This window comes from Aricia agestis, chromosome 15 (assembly GCF_905147365.1).
Source record: "Aricia agestis chromosome 15, ilAriAges1.1, whole genome shotgun sequence".
In the NCBI taxonomy this organism is placed as follows: domain Eukaryota; kingdom Metazoa; phylum Arthropoda; class Insecta; order Lepidoptera; family Lycaenidae; genus Aricia; species Aricia agestis.
The window spans coordinates 6,992,662-7,003,102 of NC_056420.1; the positions used below are offsets into that span (position 1 = coordinate 6,992,662).

The 10,441-nt window shown below is 39.7% G+C and overlaps 1 protein-coding gene across 1 annotated transcript in view; it reads right to left on the minus strand.

Annotated features, from left to right (window-relative positions):
* LOC121734039 (serine/arginine repetitive matrix protein 1) overlaps nt 1-10,441 on the minus strand; it is a 225,029-nt gene that overhangs the window by 141,718 nt on the left and 72,870 nt on the right. The window lies entirely within an intron of this gene.

Here is a 10,441-nt window from a genome sequence, read left to right on the forward strand (position 1 = left end):
ATAAGGCTATCCACTGCTTAACTTGACAGATGAAGTATGAAGAATCTGTCAAAAAAGTTGAGAATAGCCTATTCGGCACTTTATCAGAAAGTGGTGAAACAGGCCCTTAATGTGCTAAACTATCAATTTGTATCTAAGGTTAATTTTCACTAAAAAGTCTCTACTACTTTATAAACCGCGCTCGAAACCCGCGATAAAAGCTATGCAATAGCTTAAAATAAAATCGGCCAAGTGCGAGTTGCACTCGCCCACGAAGGGTTCCGACTTCCGTACCACTATAGAGCAAAATAGGCTAAAAGTTGTGTGGGAGCCCTATAGATATAGGAGTATATATATATTTTTTTTGTTTTTAGTATTTTTTGTTATAGCGGCAACAGATATACAATCTGTGAAAATTTTATAAGTTTAGCTTCAGTGGTTCTTGAGATACAGCCTGGAGAGACAGACGGACAGACATCGAAGTCTTAGTAATAGAGTCTCGTTTTTAGCCTTTGGGTACGGAACCCTAAAAATAAGTAACATTCAAGGATCCAACGAATATACAGTCAAAAATATATCAAGCGCCCTGTTTAAAACAATACCGTCCTTAACCCTCTCACCCCATGTGACATCCCCCACACGAGGAGCGTATCAAACTAAGCCACCGAATACTTTGATACCCCCTAATGAAACATGAACGTTGAAAATACAGGTATGTCTATTATTGTATTTCCTTAGGAATATGATCTTCTACTAAGTGGGCCCCAAGACACCAATTTTATTATGCAATATAATCGAACAATATTATTGAATAATTTATTTAACAATAAGATTGAAAGGCGGGAAATTCGTTCAATATCAAACCTAGACGGTCAATAATATTACGCAATACGTAATATTGCACAATAAAATTGATTGTCTAGGGGCCCGCTGACCTGTACTGATCAATACAGGGCATTAATAGTCAAGAGTAAGGAGTTCGAAGCAAGCTATGCTATATCACTTGAGGGTGGGTTATGTCAAATCCAACAAAAATTTAAAGTCCAACTGCCATGGCTTGAAGCAACGGAGGTGGAGTTGTGGGAAGGTGTGGTGGGCCTTTGGCCCGTAAGAAATTCTCATAATTTAGCTTTTCAAATTCTTAGGCCTAAGCTATACCCACCACAAAACAGATCTCAAGCGTCGTATTTATTGGTAATTACTTTTTTTTATGATATAAGGGAGCAAACGAGCAAACGGGTCACCTGATGGAAAGCAACTTCCGTCGCCCATGGACACTCGCAGCATCAGAGAGCTGCAGGTGCGTTGCCGGCCTTTTAATAGGGAATATGGTAATAGGGGAGGGTAGGGAAGGGAAGGGTATGGAAGGGAATAGGGTAGGGGATTGGGCCTCCGGTAAACTCACTCACTCGGCGAAACACAGCGCAAGCGCTGTTTCACGCCGGTTTTCTGTGAGGACGTGGTATTTCTCCGCTCGAGCCGGCCCATTCATGCCGAAGCATGGCTCTCCCACGTACATATATACTTACAATAACAAGCTATTTTACTTTACTGTGTGTAAAGTAAAATAGCTTGTTATTCAGAAATACGCCACAAGACCTACTTACACCACTCTACTCTAGGCTCGACAGTCTACAGTAGGTAATTGGTTTCTACTATAGACTAGTCCTAAATACAATTTTCTCATAATAATAATATAGAAACTATCCGAAAGCATCTAAAAAAGTTTTCCAAACTCCCCCTACAATATGCTATATCAAAACCCATAACTCGGTGATCTCAGCATGAAGTATCCAGAGCTCGTATTACCTAACGACCCCGTCGCAGGTCATAACTCACGACCAACCGACGCTGACGCATAAATTGTTTCGCCCATCATTTTTGCTTTGGTGTCAACCCGCCTTAAATTTTTTGAATCCACAAATCATGGGCTCACTCCACAATCTCTACCACCGTTTCATTCCATGAAGTTTATGTCTATCTGTCTGTTACGCATAAAGGGTTTACCCGATTTTGGTATTTAGTATGAAGATACATAAAGTCTCGGAAAAAATGATGTAGTTTTTATCCCGTTACAATAATGTACAGTTTTTGTGCGATAATCTTTAGGAAATTGTTACTTCTAGCAAAAATCGTTCCCGATGCCGTGGTATTTGGTAGGCGTTACATATACAACAATATTAAAATCATTAATTTTTAAGCCACTAAGAAGATAATATTATTGTATTTCATTATTCCAATAACGCCTACAATACACAAAGAATTTTAAGAATGGTACGGTGCAAAACCACTATCTTTTCACCATAGGTTTTATTCAACGTAGTTAATTGCTGGAGTACAAACATAATATAAAACTCCAAATGTAGAGTTTCAGCATTTCCGTCACTTTATAAATTGGCGATGCCAAACACAGCGCTGGAAATATTTTAGCTAACGACGTTGTCATAACTGATAGAGGCGAGCAAAAACTTCGCGACAGCTGACGAACAAATTGTGCCGACGTTCGCCGGTATGAACGTGGCTTAACAATTTTTATTTTAGAAATGTTTTCACGTAAGTTGAAGACTTTGTGTGAACTTTTTTCTACCTGATTGTTTATGAGACATCTTGTTCATAAATTGGAACCAAAACTGTGGCACACGTTTGTAAATTATAATATGTTTTTAAGTTTAAAATAAAATAAAATCCAGCCAAGATCGAGCCTTAGGAGAGGAACTGTACAAAATTTATCTTCGAAAAAATATTTTACTGGACTTTGCCCGCGACGTCGCTCGTGTAAATATCGCACGGTAACCTCAATTATAAGGTTCTTCATAGTCTACACTACTTTGTCCTAATTTCAGCAAAATCGGTCGATCCTGGAGCTTTTTGATGCAAGTTGCAACCAATCAAAACATACCTTTCCTTACTAGTATCGTTTGGCACGATTCGTGGGTTCGATTCCCGCGTTGGAAACTTGTTATTTCCAAGTTTGGTTAGGACAATGCAGGCTGATCACCTGATTGTCTGACAAGTAAGATGATCCATGCGTCGGATGGGCATGTAAAAAGTCGGTCCTGCGCCTGATCTCTCACCGGTCGTGACGGTCTTCCGTCCCACTGGGTTATGAGAGTAAAGGAATAGAGAGTGCTCTTGTGTACTGCGCACACACTTGGGCACTAAAAAATTACTCCCGCGTAGCTGACCTGGTTTCAATGAAACCGACCAACGTCACCGAAACCGGTATGGGAGCTATTATTATTATTATTAGTTTGGCACAGGTAGAGGTATATAATTTTTAAAGCATTGAAGCCAACTTATTCAATATCGAAATGGCCAGACAAATCGTTTTTCCTCACAATAAAGATCTATAAATTCCTCAAGTACTTCCATATAAGATAAATCTTTGGCTTTTAAACTTTATTCTTTGCTGAACTACCTTGGCTCAGTACATTGGTTCCCAAAAATTATGGACACCTGCCAAACGGAATTAGATAAAAAGGTACAGCGGATACAGATCCAGACGTCGTTAAAAGATAAAATTGCAGGTAATACGAGTACTCAGGTAATGCCTGGAGTAAGAGTATATTCCGTATAATATTTAGATTAACACACTTTGGTATTATACTAAAGTAGGTACTTTAGTATAATAATATATTTATGGTAACGTATTTAGATTTTCATTTATTATCTTAAAATCCTTAAATTATCAATTGTATTTTTTGTTGAAAATTTCATTTTTGGTTGCATACAACTAACAAAAATTAAGAACACAATAACAATCCTTTTAAACGCACTCGGGTAAGCTTACATCAATTTCTACTTATACCTTTATTCGACTTACAGATTAACATAAAAAGTATATAATCACCAAGTATAACTGAACCTTTAATTAGATGCTACACGCGTCCCTTAATTACCGGCACGCTGTTCTCAGAATTTGGGATTGGCCCGCCTGATTTATTTTGTATTGCCGATTTATTATTTGCTGATACTTCTATAATATTATGTAGTAAAGTCTACGTTCATTCCAAGTTACAAAACTCGAAAAAAATATTTAGATAGTAGATTTTAAATAGAATACGTATGTAGTACGTATAATTACTACACATGGGCAGAAATGATACGTGAAACTTAACAATATTGTCTTACTCTACCTACTGGTTAAAAATACAATATTGCACATAATGATGCGTTGAGGACAAAATTATTATGTACTTGTGTGCATTCGCCCGCGACTTCGCTCGCGTGAAATAGTATCAGGCGTGTTCAATTGACAGACAATCTTGTGGTTGTATAAACTCAACTCGAAATTAATTAAATGTGTATCGGCTCCAAGAACTTAAAACTGAAATGCAAATGAAAATTGCATCGAAATTTTACTAAATTGCGGCTAAATTATGACAGAATTGTGACTAAATTTTGACTAACATAAAAAAATATAAACGATCGAACACTCATCAAACATCCGTACCATTTATACCAATCATCACTACCCGTCTAAATTGATCAAGTGATCAATTTCAAGCGCAAAAAGTCCACTCTTTGATCAGTCTGGGGACATAATCCTAGCGACAGGTAAGGCTAATTTATCATCCCAAAACAAAGGGAGGGTGCCCTTATGTAGACCCCTAGGTGCAGTGAAAACCCTAGGCTTTCGTCGACCTTATAGTAATGCGAATAAGGTTCTAAATGGGGGAGGGGTCTAAATAGCATTCGGATTACATATTCCGTGTCGATATTGGGATGTTTTTAGCTAATTGTTAGAGGGTTTCATATTTGGTATGTGTTTATCACCTTTAATTATGGTAATAACATGTCGTATTTTTCACACAAGTTTTACTTGTACTTGTGTGAAAAATGCGGCCCGCTACGCCCCGTCTGCGTGTCACAATGTGGCTGAGACGTTAAGTTTAAAAGTTCAATTTAAAGTAAAAGAAGTGAGAAGTTACTTAACATATTGTGATTTGTGGGAGAGGCATGCTTCGCCATCAACGGCGTACATAAATGACGTGAAAGAACGATTTGAGAGAGTAAAGAGGCCTAAACGGAATGTCGGGATCACAAAACAAAATTCGTAACACTAATAGCATAATTAAAGACTAGAGTACGAAAAAAAATTTAACCCTTCAACACTGATCGAGTATTGGTCGGATAAGCCCATCAGCCTTAGGGCTTTAAAGGTTTCAGAGAGACGTGTATTGTTCTAACCCGGGGCTGTCGAGGGTTTGCCGGTGCAAACTGGTACATGCCATTGTGTAATCCAGCCGCTGAAGTAATCAATCAATCATGGGACACAATGACAATTTGTATCGTATTATCAGGGTGAGCGAAGCGAGCCCTAATATATCCCACAACCTGAGCACTTATGTGGTACACTTTACGGAAAAACTATCACGCTTATTGATCTGTGCTTTAAGTTTTAACATGGTAATTAGGATATTATAGGTTTTTTTTTTTTTTTTTTTTTATTATAAAATTGGGGCCGTCTATAGACTGTTCGTCCATATCCTTTTTTTGTTATTTTATTATTTAGATTTTTCGCACCAAGGATAATTGAAATAATATTATGAATTTTAATTAATTGTGGTCCATCACGCCATGGACACTTTTTTTTTTTTTTTTTTTTTTTTTTTTTTTTTATATATATATATATGTGTATATGTATATTTAATAGAATAGAGTATAATATGTTATACATATAATAAATAAATATATACATTTATTGTTTTATAAATTGCATAATAATAATATTAATGTTTTGAACGGTGAGGTCCCAGTCGGTGTGGCGGCCAGTAGATCCGACATTTTCCGATTTCCTTAGATTTTATGCTGCTCCACCCTTTGCCTTTAGATGTTGTGACATTGGCTTGGTGGAGAGGGGTCACTCAAGCTGGGTGGAGTTTCTAGGTTGTTAAAAAGACATCGTTCTGTGTCGAATCTACCCGCCATGTGGCTTAGGACTTTATCGTTCCTGTCTTTTATAGCCATTTTTATATTATAATCTCTTATGTGTTCGGTTGACACCTCCGTGGCTCTTTTTATGAAGCTTGCCACAGCGTCTCCATCAGTGTCAGTGTAATAGACACAGGTGTTAGTGTGCCGGGATATGGCTACAACTGCATGAGGAACGCTGTCATGGATTGCCAGCTTTCGGGACTTGGTCTGTATGATGATCACCGAGGGACTCGTTAATCCCTGAGCTTCATGGATTGTGAGGACGCGAGAGTCCGTTCCCGATCCATAGCCTGTATTAGTGAGGGCTGCTTTCTCCTCTTGTGTGTGGACAAGATACAGGGTATTTAGATTGGTTTTAGGTATTCTCGCTCCTGAATACTTCATTAGCTTTAGGGACCGCACTATTTCCTTCGATGAATAGATGTTATTATAGACCATGCTTAAGGCGTATGCCACATCCATAGGGCTCCTGTGTGTGCAAGACAACTCCTGGGTGATGCTGGTTACCAGGTTTGGACGAGTGTAATTAAGTTTAAAGAGGTTTTCACGCTCTATAAACGGGAGTTGGTTAATATCTCCAATGAGGATAACATCGTTGGCGCCTGTTAACTGATTCGCCATGACGATTGAGCCGAAATGGTTCATGAGGGCCTCGTCAACTATCAACCTTTTGTAGGTTTCTTTTGTCCCATTTACCAGCAAAGAGGCCATGGTACGAACTTTATCTTTAACTTTGTTGCCAGTTCGTAGCGATAGCCTTTGCTTTAGATCCTCGGCTGCTTCGATTGTCGTTGTTATTATAACGTCTGTTTCCTCATTGAAGTTATTAATGATCCAAGTTGTCTTCCCACATCCAGGAACCCCATTGACCCACGAGTAGTTGATAGGTTTCGCGAATATATCCCAGTCCATGCTGGATTCGGGGTCCCCAGATAGGACTTCTGCCATTTCTAGTATCCTGTCTTCCAGCATTATTCTGGTACATTCCGCTATTACCACTATTGGATTCTCAGATTTTGTGATAAATTTGAGAGTTCCCGTGCGTTTTGTCTCATCCTCGTCCAGAACCACGAATCCGCAGTCGGCACTTAACGCCGCCATATACTGCCCTGTCATCGCCCCGGCAATTATTGTGGAGGTGACATTGTCGTATATGGCAGCTTTTGCATCCTCGAGTCTCACTTCTAACAGCTTTTGATTTTTCCGCTGATAGGCCTGCATGATCTTATTGCAGGTCAAGAGCTTTATGGTCTTATTTGCTCTTATTATCGCCTGGAACTCGAGGAAGGCATTTATTATATGATCTTCGGGGCTCTGGGCCAGTCTGAGTTTTGGCGGGAGCACTTGCCCGAGATCGGCCCTATATCTTTTGTTTTTATTTGCCGGTGTTTGTGTAGATGGTTCCCTCAAAAAAGCCTCCATTGCTAAAGCCTGCCGATTTGTTTGTGACGAAGCCTTGATCCGAGAAAGGGTGTTTTTATCCTCGATCATTCTTTCACGATGAAGTACTTTTTTGATGGAGCCCACAAACGCTTTTAATTTGGCCGTTGAGTTTAGAGACTTCTTAATTTCATTTTTATTTCTCTCTTTCTCATCCTCTTTTTTGGTCTCCCGTGATGCTTGGAGTCGTTCACTTGCGGAGGATGAGTTCGCCTTATTGCTGGGTTGGGACGTTGCTGGCTGATCATCACGATTCTTTTTGAGGAAGCTTAGGTCATCCCCTCTGTTCTCGTAGACGATTATCTCATGATGTTCTGAGGCTTTTACTATTCCATAGTAATTTGCAGCCCTGCCTTTGTCCTGTCCCAGTGACATGGCGTCTACGCTGATTATGCGTGGGGTGATACTGTGTCTTATCCCCATTGCTCCCAACTCCTTCAAAGACGAACATGCCCGTTCAAAGGCTGTTTGCGCATCCCATTCGAATACTATTATCGTTTTGGTGTCTGATTTCAGTATTCTGCATGGTTGGCCAGCGAAGGTAGTTGTTGGGAGAGCTAAATATTTGCTCATTTTCATGTTCGTCTTTGATGTACTTCCGTTTAGGATTGCTGCTAGTCCCGGTGAGATGTTGACGTGGTTGGGAGTGCTAAGACGGCTGTATGTTATACCCAATGTTTCGGTTGGATTAGACATAAAGAGAGGGATCGGCGGGCTAGTAATTGTTGGGTTTGCTCTAGGGTCGGCTGTGTTACAATTTCGGTTGAAACTGCCCGTTGTATTTCTGTGTGTGCCTGTGATTGTGTTGGCGCATGTATTTCTCCTGGCCTGTGGGTTGATGTGAAGTGTGTCTGTGTGGACGTTGGGGTTTGTGATCGTGTGCGTTGTGTTTGATTTCGTGTGTGTTGTGTTGATGTGTTTGTTATTACTCGCCTTGGTGTATAGTTTAATTTGTTGTGGCCTGTGTATAACGTTGAGCCATTTGCTGTGGCTGCACTGGAGACAACTTTGCTAATGAATACCATCAACGGTTCTCTGGTGGCTTTTTCCTCCATGATGGTAGGGAGGGTTGCCTGACTTAGCTCCATTTCCAGTTGTATTTCTAAGTCAGACCTGTTACTACCAAACCTTGGGCATTCAATGAGCAGGTGGAATATTGTCTCGTCCTTTACGGGGTCACAAATGCAGGAGGGGCTGTCTTTAAGGTGGAAACGATACAAGTATGCTGCGAATCCTCCATGACCGGTCATGGCTTGCACGTGTGTAGGCGTTATTGTAACGTGTCTTAGTATTTCCCACGCCTTTTTAACAGTGGGGAAAAAAACTTTTGTGACCGATCCGGTTGAGGAGGATTGGTATCTTTCCTGCCACTTAACTGTTGTCCCCTCCCTTATTTTTCTCCGTATATAGGACATTGGCACTCTGTTGTAATCTGAGGCCGTGTTTATGGTAAGTGCAGCCTTTTTTGCCAGTTCATCCGCTCTTTCGTTTCCTGGAGTACCCGCGTGCGCTTTTAGCCAGAATATCGATATTATAGGTTGAAACACTTACGTATTTTTGTCGCGGAGTACTTTTATTAATCCCGACGTTTCGGCCAAGTGCGAGTTGGACTCGCGCACGAAGGGTTCCTTACCGTTATAGAGCAAAAATATGCCAAAATTGTGTTTTTTTTTGTATGGGAAAACTTTAATTCTAATTTTATTATTTATTATTAACGTACAAATATAATTAAGGATTTTGTGAAAATATCAAATGCCTACCTGTTGCCATTATTGACATCGAGCAAAAAAAGGCCAAAAAATTACGTTTGTTGTATGGGAGCTCCCCTTAAATATTAGTTATATTCTGTTTTTAGTAATTTTATTATAGCGGCAACAGATACACACAATCTGTGAAAGTTTCAGAAATTTAGCTATAGCGGTGCTTGAGATACAGCCTGGAGAGAGACAGACGGACACACAGACAGACGGACAAACAGACATCGAAGTCTTAGTAATAGGGTCCCGTTTTTACCCTTTCGGTAAGGAACTTTAAAAAAGACAGTATTTTCGAGCACAAAACGTGTTTGTTTGTCTGTTTGTTAAGATAAGGAAAAAACGTTGAAAAGTAAAATGAGTTGGGGCCACGAATGTGTGAAGTGGGATATTTCAATCGGTCGTATATTCGACCTGACACACTTGCCCTTAACAATGTTAACTTAACGGTGCTAAAGAACTTTGGAGGTCAATATAAAACCAATAATGTAGAGCCCAGCAAAGAAATGCAAAATCCATACTAATATTATAAATACAAAAGTGTGTCTATCTGTATGTTATCTCTTTACGCCCAAATCGCTGAACCGATTTTGCTGAAATTTGGTATGGAGATACTTTGATTCCCGGGAAAGGACATAGGATAGGATTATCCCGGAAAATGTGCGGTTCCTGCGTGATAAACGAATTTTGGCGCAACGGAGTTGCGGGCGTCATCTTGTTGCAAATATAATATGACGATTCTCAAATACTGTCTTATGTTTTTTAAGAAAATCGCAAGTGCAATTTCTGTGTCCATAATTAAAATAAAGATTACAACTAGGGATTGCAAACCGGAAAACCGGATCCGGAAATTCGCCGGATCCGGTATCATTTTACGGGTACCGGACCCGGTCCCAATATACCGGATTCGGAGACTGGATCCGGTGTTGGCGATTTGTGGCAATAGTTAATAGAATCAGGCGTTACTTTGCGGAAATCCATAGCTTAAAATTTTGTATATTAATATTTTTAGCAAAATTCCGCAAAATAAACACCAACCTGTAAGTAAATGAGTGAGTGTATGCCGTGCTGCGCACGCATATGCGCACACTCACTCATGTACTTACAAGTTGAGGTTTATTTCGTGGAATATTGCTAAAAATAATAATATACTTTAATTTGTGGCAAACTGATATGGTTGTTGCATGAATAACTTACGTTAAATGCGTTACCTCTGGATAAGCTTTTTCTCACTTTTTTAGGGTTCTGTAGTGAACAATGAACCGTTATAGTTTCGGTCTGTCTATCCGTCTGTCTGTCTGTCTGTTTGTCCGCGGTTTTGCTCAGACTAT